A 12,212-nucleotide genomic window follows, 5' to 3' on the forward strand; every position below is an offset into this window, starting at 1 on the left:
CTGATGCCTATTTACGCGATATATAAATGAATAGGCCCAGAATAATTTTCCCCCGAAAATGGAGAAAATGGTAAGGCTATAGCCCATGAAAATTAGTTGCAGGGTCGGATAATAAATTGGCTAGAAAGTGTTCGTTCTTTGCGTAAATCAATCCCCGAGCACGCCCTGATGCCTATTTACGCGATAAATAAAGGAATAGGCCCAGAATAATTATCCCCCAAAATATGGAGAAAATGGTAAGGCTATAGCCCATGAAAATTAATTGCAGGGTCGGATAATAAATTGGCTGGAAAGTGTTCGTTCTTTGCGTAAATCGATCCCCGCGCACGCCCTGATGCCTATTTACGCGATAAATAAACGAATAGTCCCAGAATAGTTTTCCCCAAAATATGGAGAAAAGGGTAAGGCTATAGCCCATGAAAATTAATTGCAGGGTCGGATAATAAATTGGCTGGAAAGTGTTCGTTCTTTGCGTAAATCGATCCCCGGAGACGCGCTGATGCCTATTTACGCGATAAATAAACGAATAGGCCAAGAATAATTTTCCCCAAAAAACGGAGAAAATGGTAAGGCTATAGCCCATGAAAATTAATTGCAGGGTCGAATAATAAATTGGCTGGAAGGTGTTCGTTCTTTGCGTAAATCGATCCCCGCGCACGCCCTGATGCCTATTTACGCGATAAATAAACGAAAAAACCCAGAATAATTTTCCACAAAAAACGGAGAAAATGGTAAGGCTATAGCCCATGAAAATTAATTGCAGGGTCGGATAGTAAATTGGCTGGAAAGTGTTCGTTCTTTGCGTAAATCGATCCCCGCGCACGCCCTGATGCCTATTTACGCGATAAATAAACGAATAGGCCCAGAATAATTTTCCCCCAAAATATGGAGAAAATGGTAAGGCTATAGCCCATGAAAATTAGTTGCAGGGTCGGATAATAAATTGGCTGGAAAGTGTTCGTTCTTTGCGTAAATCAATCCCCGAGCACGCCCTGATGCCTATTTACGCGATAAATAAACGAATAGGCCCAGAATAATTTTCCCCCAAAATATGGAGAAAATGGTAAGGCTATATATAGCCCATGAAAATTAATTGCAGGGTCGGATAATCAATTGGCTGGAAAGTGTTCGTTCTTTGCGTAAATCGATCCCCGCGCACGCCCTGATGCCTATTTACGCGATAAATAAACGAATAGGCCCAGAATAATTTTCCGCTAAAAATCGGGAAAATGGTAAGGCTATAGCCCATGAAAATTAATTGCAGGGTCGGATAGTAAATTGGCTGGAAAGTGTTCGTTCTTTGCGTAAATCGATCCCCGCGCACGCCCTGATGCCTATTTACGCGATAAATAAACGAATAGGCCCAGAATAATTTTCCCCCAAAAATCGAGAAAATGGTAAGGCTATAGCCCAAGGAAATATGATTGCAGGTTCGGATAATAAATTGGCTGGAAAGTGCTCATTCTTTGCCTAAATCGAACGCCGCGCACGCCCTGATTCCCATTTAGCGATAAATAAACGAATAGGCCAAGAATAATTTTCCCCGAAAAACGGAAAATATGGTAAGGCTATAGCCCATGAAAATTAATTGCAGGGTCGGATAATAAATTGGCTGGAAGGTGTTCGTTCTTTGCGTAAATCGATCCCCGCGCACGCCCTGATGCCTATTTACGCGATAAATAAACGAATAGACCCAGAATAATTTTCCCCAAAAAACGGAGAAAATGGTAAGGCTATAGCCCATGAAAATTAATTGCAGGGTCGGATAGTAAATTGGCTGGAAAGTGTTCGTTCTTTGCGTAAATCGATCCCCGCGCACGCCCTGATGCCTATTTACGCGATAAATAAACGAATAGGCCCAGAATAATTTTCCCCAAAAAACGGAGAAAATGGTAAGGCTATAGCCCATGAAAATTAATTGCAGGGTCGGATAATAAATTGGCTGGAAAGTGTTCATTCTTTGCCTAAATCGAACCCCGCGCACGCCCTGATTCCCATTTGCGCGATAAATAAACGAATAGGCCCAGAATAATTTTCCCCGAAAAACGGAAAAAATGGTTAGGCTATAGCCCATGAAAATTAATTGCAGGGTCGGATAATAAATTGGCTGGAAAGTGTTCGTTCTTTGCGTAAATCGATCCCCGAGCACGCCCTGATGCCTATTTACGCGATAAATAAAGGAATAGGCCCAGAATAATTATCCCCCAAAATATGGAGAAAATGGTAAGGCTATAGCCCATGAAAATTAATTGCAGGGTCGGATAATAAATTGGCTGGAAAGTGTTCGTTCTTTGCGTAAATCGATCCCCGCGCACGCCCTGATGCCTATTTACGCGATATATAAATGAATAGGCCCAGAATAATTTTCCCCCAAAAATGGAGAAAATGGTAAGGCTATAGCCCATGAAAATTAGTTGCAGGGTCGGATAATAAATTGGCTAGAAAGTGTTCGTTCTTTGCGTAAATCAATCCCCGAGCACGCCCTGATGCCTATTTACGCGATAAATAAAGGAATAGGCCCAGAATAATTATCCCCCAAAATATGGAGAAAATGGTAAGGCTATAGCCCATGAAAATTAATTGCAGGGTCGGATAATAAATTGGCTGGAAAGTGTTCGTTCTTTGCGTAAATCGATCCCCGCGCACGCCCTGATGCCTATTTACGCGATAAATAAACGAATAGTCCCAGAATAGTTTCCCCAAAATATGGAGAAAAGGGTAAGGCTATAGCCCATGAAAATTAATTGCAGGGTCGGATAATAAATTGGCTGGAAAGTGTTCGTTCTTTGCGTAAATCGATCCCCGGAGACGCGCTGATGCCTATTTACGCGATAAATAAACGAATAGGCCAAGAATAATTTTCCCCAAAAAACGGAGAAAATGGTAAGGCTATAGCCCATGAAAATTAATTGCAGGGTCGGATAATAAATTGGCTGGAAAGTGTTCATTCTTTGCCTAAATCGAACGCCGCGCACGCCCTGATTCCCATTTAGCGATAAATAAACGAATAGGCCAAGAATAATTTTCCCCGAAAAACGGAAAATATGGTAAGGCTATAGCCCATGAAAATTAATTGCAGGGTCGGATAGTAAATTGGCTGGAAAGTGTTCGTTCTTTGCGTAAATCGATCCCCGCGCACGCCCTGATGCCTATTTACGCGATAAATAAACGAATAGGCCCAGAATAATTTTCCCCCAAAATATGGAGAAAATGGTAAGGCTATAGCCCATGAAAATTAGTTGCAGGGTCGGATAATAAATTGGCTGGAAAGTGTTCGTTCTTTGCGTAAATCAATCCCCGAGCACGCCCTGATGCCTATTTACGCGATAAATAAACGAATAGGCCCAGAATAATTTTCCCCCAAAATATGGAGAAAATGGTAAGGCTATAGCCCATGAAAATTAATTGCAGGGTCGGATAATCAATTGGCTGGAAAGTGTTCGTTCTTTGCGTAAATCGATCCCCGCGCACGCCCTGATGCCTATTTACGCGATAAATAAACGAATAGGCCCAGAATAATTTTCCGCTAAAAATCGGGAAAATGGTAAGGCTATAGCCCATGAAAATTAATTGCAGGGTCGGATAGTAAATTGGCTGGAAAGTGTTCGTTCTTTGCGTAAATCGATCCCCGCGCACGCCCTGATGCCTATTTACGCGATAAATAAACGAATAGGCCCAGAATAATTTTCCCCCAAAAATCGAGAAAATGGTAAGGCTATAGCCCATGAAAATTAATTGCAGGTTCGGATAATAAATTGGCTGGAAAGTGTTCATTCTTTGCCTAAATCGAACGCCGCGCACGCCCTGATTCCCATTTAGCGATAAATAAACGAATAGGCCAAGAATAATTTTCCCCGAAAAACGGAAAAAATGGTAAGGCTATAGCCCATGAAAATTAATTGCAGGGTCGGATAGTAAATTGGCTGGAAAGTGTTCGTTCTTTGCGTAAATCGATCCCCGCGCACGCCCTGATGCCTATTTACGCGATAAATAAACGAATAGGCCCAGAATAATTTTCCCCCAAAATATGGAGAAAATGGTAAGGCTATAGCCCATGAAAATTAGTTGCAGGGTCGGATAATAAATTGGCTGGAAAGTGTTCGTTCTTTGCGTAAATCAATCCCCGAGCACGCCCTGATGCCTATTTACGCGATAAATAAACGAATAGGCCCAGAATAATTTTCCCCCAAAATATGGAGAAAATGGTAAGGCTATAGCCCATGAAAATTAATTGCAGGGTCGGATAATCAATTGGCTGGAAAGTGTTCGTTCTTTGCGTAAATCGATCCCCGCGCACGCCCTGATGCCTATTTACGCGATAAATAAACGAATAGGCCCAGAATAATTTTCCGCTAAAAATCGGGAAAATGGTAAGGCTATAGCCCATGAAAATTAATTGCAGGGTCGGATAGTAAATTGGCTGGAAAGTGTTCGTTCTTTGCGTAAATCGATCCCCGCGCACGCCCTGATGCCTATTTACGCGATAAATAAACGAATAGGCCCAGAATAATTTTCCCCCAAAAATCGAGAAAATGGTAAGGCTATAGCCCAAGGAAATATGATTGCAGGTTCGGATAATAAATTGGCTGGAAAGTGTTCATTCTTTGCCTAAATCGAACGCCGCGCACGCCCTGATTCCCATTTAGCGATAAATAAACGAATAGGCCAAGAATAATTTTCCCCGAAAAACGGAAAATATGGTAAGGCTATAGCCCATGAAAATTAATTGCAGGGTCGGATAATAAATTGGCTGGAAGGTGTTCGTTCTTTGCGTAAATCGATCCCCGCGCACGCCCTGATGCCTATTTACGCGATAAATAAACGAATAGACCCAGAATAATTTTCCCCAAAAAACGGAGAAAATGGTAAGGCTATAGCCCATGAAAATTAATTGCAGGGTCGGATAGTAAATTGGCTGGAAAGTGTTCGTTCTTTGCGTAAATCGATCCCCGCGCACGCCCTGATGCCTATTTACGCGATAAATAAACGAATAGGCCCAGAATAATTTTCCCCAAAAAACGGAGAAAATGGTAAGGCTATAGCCCATGAAAATTAATTGCAGGGTCGGATAATAAATTGACTGGAAAGTGTTCATTCTTTGCCTAAATCGAACCCCGCGCACGCCCTGATTCCCATTTGCGCGATAAATAAACGAATAGGCCCAGAATAATTTTCCCCGAAAAACGGAAAAAATGGTTAGGGTATAGCCCATGAAAATTAATTGCAGGGTCGGATAATAAATTGGCTGGAAAGTGTTCGTTCTTTGCGTAAATCGATCCCCGAGCACGCCCTGATGCCTATTTACGCGATAAATAAAGGAATAGGCCCAGAATAATTATCCCCCAAAATATGGAGAAAATGGTAAGGCTATAGCCCATGAAAATTAATTGCAGGGTCGGATAATAAATTTGCTGGAAAGTGTTCGTTCTTTGCGTAAATCGATCCCCGCGCACGCCCAGATGCCTATTTACGCGATATATAAATGAATAGGCCCAGAATAATTTTCCCCCAAAAATGGAGAAAATGGTAAGGCTATAGCCCATGAAAATTAGTTGCAGGGTCGGATAATAAATTGGCTAGAAAGTGTTCGTTCTTTGCGTAAATCAATCCCCGAGCACGCCCTGATGCCTATTTACGCGATAAATACAGGAATAGGCCCAGAATAATTATCCCCCAAAATATGGAGAAAATGGTAAGGCTATAGCCCATGAAAATTAATTGCAGGGTCGGATAATAAATTGGCTGGAAAGTGTTCGTTCTTTGCGTAAATCGATCCCCGCGCACGCCCTGATGCCTATTTACGCGATAAATAAACGAATAGTCCCAGAATAGTTTTCCCCAAAATATGGAGAAAAGGGTAAGGCTATAGCCCATGAAAATTAATTGCAGGGTCGGATAATAAATTGGCTGGAAAGTGTTCGTTCTTTGCGTAAATCGATCCCCGGAGACGCGCTGATGCCTATTTACGCGATAAATAAACGAATAGGCCAAGAATAATTTTCCCCAAAAGACGGAGAAAATGGTAAGGCTATAGCCCATGAAAATTAATTGCAGGGTCGAATAATAAATTGGCTGGAAGGTGTTCGTTCTTTGCGTAAATCGATCCCCGCGCACGCCCTGATGCCTATTTACGCGATAAATAAACGAATAGACCCAGAATAATTTTCCACAAAAAACGGAGAAAATGGTAAGGCTATAGCCCATGAAAATTAATTGCAGGGTCGGATAGTAAATTGGCTGGAAAGTGTTCGTTCTTTGCGTAAATCGATCCCCGCGCACGCCCTGATGCCTATTTACGCGATAAATAAACGAATAGGCCCAGAATAATTTTCCCCCAAAATATGGAGAAAATGGTAAGGCTATAGCCCATGAAAATTAGTTGCAGGGTCGGATAATAAATTGGCTGGAAAGTGTTCGTTCTTTGCGTAAATCAATCCCCGAGCACGCCCTGATGCCTATTTACGCGATAAATAAACGAATAGGCCCAGAATAATTTTCCCCCAAAATATGGAGAAAATGGTAAGGCTATAGCCCATGAAAATTAATTGCAGGGTCGGATAATCAATTGGCTGGAAAGTGTTCGTTCTTTGCGTAAATCGATCCCCGCGCACGCCCTGATGCCTATTTACGCGATAAATAAACGAATAGGCCCAGAATAATTTTCCGCTAAAAATCGGGAAAATGGTAAGGCTATAGCCCATGAAAATTAATTGCAGGGTCGGATAGTAAATTGGCTGGAAAGTGTTCGTTCTTTGCGTAAATCGATCCCCGCGCACGCCCTGATGCCTATTTACGCGATAAATAAACGAATAGGCCCAGAATAATTTTCCCCCAAAAATCGAGAAAATGGTAAGGCTATAGCCCATGAAAATTAATTGCAGGTTCGGATAATAAATTGGCTGGAAAGTGTTCATTCTTTGCCTAAATCGAACGCCGCGCACGCCCTGATTCCCATTTAGCGATAAATAAACGAATAGGCCAAGAATAATTTTCCCCGAAAAACGGAAAAAATGGTAAGGCTATAGCCCATGAAAATTAATTGCAGGGTCGGATAATAAATTGGCTGGAAGGTGTTCGTTCTTTGCGTAAATCGATCCCCGCGCACGCCCTGATGCCTATTTACGCGATAAATAAACGAATAGACCCAGAATAATTTTCCCCAAAAAACGGAGAAAATGGTAAGGCTATAGCCCATGAAAATTAATTGCAGGGTCGGATAGTAAATTGGCTGGAAAGTGTTCGTTCTTTGCGTAAATCGATCCCCGCGCACGCCCTGATGCCTATTTACGCGATAAATAAACGAATAGGCCCAGAATAATTTTCCCCAAAAAACGGAGAAAATGGTAAGGCTATAGCCCATGAAAATTAATCGCAGGGTCGGATAATAAATTGGCTGGAAAGTGTTCATTCTTTGCCTAAATCGAACCCCGCGCACGCCCTGATTCCCATTTACGCGATAAATAAACGAATAGGCCCAGAATAATTTTCCCCGAAAAACGGAAAAAATGGTTAGGCTATAGCCCATGAAAATTAATTGCAGGGTCGGATAATAAATTGGCTGGAAAGTGTTCGTTCTTTGCGTAAATCGATCCCCGAGCACGCCCTGATGCCTATTTACGCGATAAATAAAGGAATAGGCCCAGAATAATTATCCCCCAAAATATGGAGAAAATGGTAAGGCTATAGCCCATGAAAATTAATTGCAGGGTCGGATAATAAATTGGCTGGAAAGTGTTCGTTCTTTGCGTAAATCGATCCCCGCGCACGCCCTGATGCCTATTTACGCGATATATAAATGAATAGGCCCAGAATAATTTTCCCCCAAAAATGGAGAAAATGGTAAGGCTATAGCCCATGAAAATTAGTTGCAGGGTCGCATAATAAATTGGCTAGAAAGTGTTCGTTCTTTGCGTAAATCAATCCGCGAGCACGCCCTGATGCCTATTTACGCGATAAATAAAGGAATCGGCCCAGAATAATTATCCCCCAAAATATGGAGAAAATGGTAAGGCTATAGCCCATGAAAATTAATTACAGGGTCGGATAATAAATTGGCTGGAAAGTGTTCGTTCTTTGCGTAAATCGATCCCCGCGCACGCCCTGATGCCTGTTTACGCGATAAATAAACGACTAGTCCCAGAATAGTTTTCCCCAAAATATGGAGAAAAGGGTAAGGCTATAGCCCATGAAAATTAATTGCAGGGTCGGATAATAAATTGGCTGGAAAGTGTTCGTTCTTTGCGTAAATCGATCCCCGGAGACGCGCTGATGCCTATTTACGCGATAAATAAACGAATAGGCCAAGAATAATTTTCCCCCAAAAATGGAGAAAATAGTAGGCTATAGCCCATGAAAATTAACTGCAGGGTTGGATAATAAGTTGGCTGGAAATTGTTCGTTCTTTGCGTAAATCGTTCCCCGCGCACGCCCTGATTCCCATTTACGCGATAAATAAACGAATAGGCCCAGAATAATTTTCCCCGAAAAACGGAAAAAATGGTTAGGCTATAGCCCATGAAAATTAATTGCAGGGTCGGATAATAAATTGGCTGGAAAGTGTTCGTTCTTTGCGTAAATCGATCCCCGCGCACGCCCTGATGCCTATTTACGCGATATATAAATGAATAGGCCCAGAATAATTTTCCCCCAAAAATGGAGAAAATGGTAAGGCAATAGCCCATGAAAATTAGTTGCAGGGTCGGATAATAAATTGGCTGGAAAGTGTTCGTTCTTTGCGTAAATCAATCCCCGAGCACGCCCTGATGCCTATTTACGCGATAAATAAACGAATAGGCCCAGAATAATTTTCCCCCAAAATATGGAGAAAATGGTAAGGCTATCCCCATGAAAATTAATTGCAGGGTCGGATAATCAATTGGCTGGAAAGTGTTCGTTCTTTGCCTAAATCGAACCCCGCGCACGCCCTGATGCCCATTTACGCGATAAATAAACGAATAGGCCCAGAATAATTTTCCCCGAAAAACGGAAAAAATGGTAAGGCTATAAAAATTAATTGCAGGTTCGGATAATAAATTGGCTGGAAAGTGTTCGTTCTTTGCGTAAATCGATCCCCGCGCACGCCCTGATGCCTATTTACGCGATAAATAAACGAAAAGGCCCAGAATAGTTTTCCCCAATATATGGAGAAAATGGTAAGGCTATATAGCCCATGAAAATTAATTGCAGGGTCGGATAATAAATTGGCTGGAAAGTGTTCGGTCTTTGCGTAAATCGATCTCCGCGCACGCCCTGATGCCGATTTACGCGATAAATAAACGAATAGGCCCAGAATAATTTTCCCCAAAAAACGGAGAAAATGGTAAGGCTATAGCCCATGAAAATTAATTGCAGGGTCGGATAATAAATTGACTGGAAAGTGTTCGTTCTTTGCGTAAATCGATCCCCGCGCACGCCCTGATGCCTATTTACGCGATAAATAAACGAATAGGCCGAGAATAATTTTCCCCCAAAAATGGAGAAAATGGTAGGCTATAGCCCATGAAAATTAACTGCAGGGTTGGATAATAAGTTGGCTGGAAATTGTTCGTTCTTTGCGTAAATCGATCCCCGCGCACGCCCTGATGCCTATTTACGCGATAAATAAACGAATAGTCCCAGAATAATTTTTCCCCAAAAATGGAGAAAATGGTAAGTCTATCGCCCATGCAAATATCGTTGAAGGGTCGGAGAATAAATTGTCTGGAAAGTGTTCGGTCTTTGCGTAAATCGATCTCCGCGCACGCCCTGATGCCTATTTACGCAATAAATAAACGAATAGGCCCAGAGTAATTTTCCCCCCCAAAAAAACGGAAAAAATGGTAAGGCTATCCCATGAAAATTAATTGCAGGGTCGGATAATAAATTGGCTGGAAAGTGTTCGTTCTTTGCGTAAATCGATCCCCGCGCACGCGCTGATGCTTATTTACGCGATAAATAAACGAATAGGCCCAGAATAGTTTTCCCCAAAAAACGGAGAAAATGGTAAGGCCCATGAAAATTAATTGCAGTGTCGGACAATAAATTGGCTGGAAAGTGTTCGTTCTTTGCGTAAATCGACCCCGCGCACGCGCTGATGCCTATTTACACGATAAATAAACGAATAGGCCCAGAATAATTTTCCCCAAAAAATAGAGAAAATGGTAAGGTATAGCCCATGAAAATTAATTGCAGTGTCGGACAATAAATTGGCTGGAAAGTGTTGGTTCTTTGCGTAAATCGATCCCCGCGCACGCGCTGATGCCTATTTACGCGATAAATAAACGAATAGGCCCAGAATAATTTTCCCCAAAAAATGAAAAAAATGGTTAGGCTATAGCCCATGAAAATTAATTGCAGGGTCGGATAATAAATTGGCTGGAAAGTGTTCGTTCTTTGCGTAAATTGATCCCCGCGCACGCCCTGATGCCTATTTACGCGATATATAAATGAATAGGCCCAGAATAATTTTCCCCCAAAAATGGAGAAAATGGTAAGGCTATAGCCCATGAAAATTTGTTGCAGGGTCGGATAATAAATTGGCTGGAAAGTGTTCGTTCTTTGCGTAAATCGATCCCCGCGCACGCCCTGATGCCTATTTACGCGATAAATAAACGAATAGGCCCAGAATAATTTTCCCCAAAAAACGGAAAAAATGGTAAGGCTATAGCCCATGAAAATTAATTGCAGGGTCGGATAATAAATTGGCCGGAAAGTGTTCATTCTTTGCCTAAATCGAACCCCGCGCACGCCCTGATTCCCATTTAGCGATAAATAAACGAATAGGCCCAGAATAATTTTCCCCGAAAAACGGAAAAAATGGTAAGGCTATAGCCCATGAAAATTAATTGCAGCGTCGGATAATAAATTGGCTGGAAGGTGTTCGTTCTTTGCGTAAATCGATCCCCGCGCACGCCCTGATGCCTATTTACGCGATAAATAAACGAATAGACCCAGAATAATTTTCCCCAAAAAACGGAGAAAATGGTGAGGCTATAGCCCATGAAAATTAATTGCAGGGTCGGATAGTAAATTGGCTGGAAAGTGTTCGTTCTTTGCGTAAATCGATCCCCGCGCACGCCCTGATGCCTATTTACGCGATAAATAAACGAATAGGCCCAGAATAATTTTCCCCCAAAAATCGAGAAAGTGGTAAGGCTATAGCCCATGAAAATTAATTGCAGGTTCGGATAATAAATTGGCTGGAAAGTGTTCGTTCTTTGCGTAAATCGATCCCCGCGCACGCCCTGATGCCTATTTACGCGATAAATAAACGAATAGGCCCAGAATAATTTTCCCCCAAAAATCGAGAAAATGGTAAGGCTATAGCCCATGAAAATTAATTGCAGGTTCGGATAATAAATTGGCTGGAAAGTGTTCGTTCTTTGCGTAAATCGATCCCCGCGCACGCCCTGATGCCTATTTACGCGATAAATAAACGAATAGGCCCAGAATAATTTTCCCCAAAAAACGGAAAAAATGGTAAGGCTAAGCCCATGAAAATTAATTGCAGGGTCGGATAATAAATTGGCTGGAAAGTGTTCGTTCTTTGCGTAAATCGATCCCCGCGCACGCCCTGATGCCTATTTACGCGATAAATAAACGAATAGGCCCAGAATAATTTTGCCCCAAAAACGGAGAAAATGGTAAGGCTATAGCCCATGAAAATTAATTGCAGGGTCGGATAATAAATTGGCTGGAAAGTGTTCGTTCTTTGCGTAAATCGATCCCCGCGCACGCCCTGATGCCTATTTACGCGATAAATAAACGAATAGACCCAGAATAATTTTCCCCAAAAAACGGAGAAAATGGTAAGGCTATAGCCCATGAAAATTAATTGCAGGGTCGGATAGTAAATTGGCTGGAAAGTGTTCGTTCTTTGCGTAAATCGATCCCCGCGCACGCCCTGATGCCTATTTACGCGATAAATAAACGAATAGGCCCGGAATAATTTCCCCCCAAAAATCGAAAAATGGTAAGGCTATAGCCCATGAAAATTAATTGCAGGTTCGGATAATAAATTGGCTGGAAAGTGTTCGTTCTTTGCGTAAATCGATCCCCGCGCACGCCCTGATGCCTATTTACGCGATAAATAAACGAATAGGCCCAGAATAATTTTCCCCAAAAAACGGAAAAAATGGTAAGGTAAGGTAACGGAAAAATGGTAAGGTAAAATGGTAAAATTGGCTGGAAGGTGTTCGTTCTTTGCGTAAATCGATCCCCGCGCACGCCCTGAT

This window comes from Dermacentor variabilis, chromosome 7 (assembly GCF_050947875.1).
Source record: "Dermacentor variabilis isolate Ectoservices chromosome 7, ASM5094787v1, whole genome shotgun sequence".
In the NCBI taxonomy this organism is placed as follows: domain Eukaryota; kingdom Metazoa; phylum Arthropoda; class Arachnida; order Ixodida; family Ixodidae; genus Dermacentor; species Dermacentor variabilis.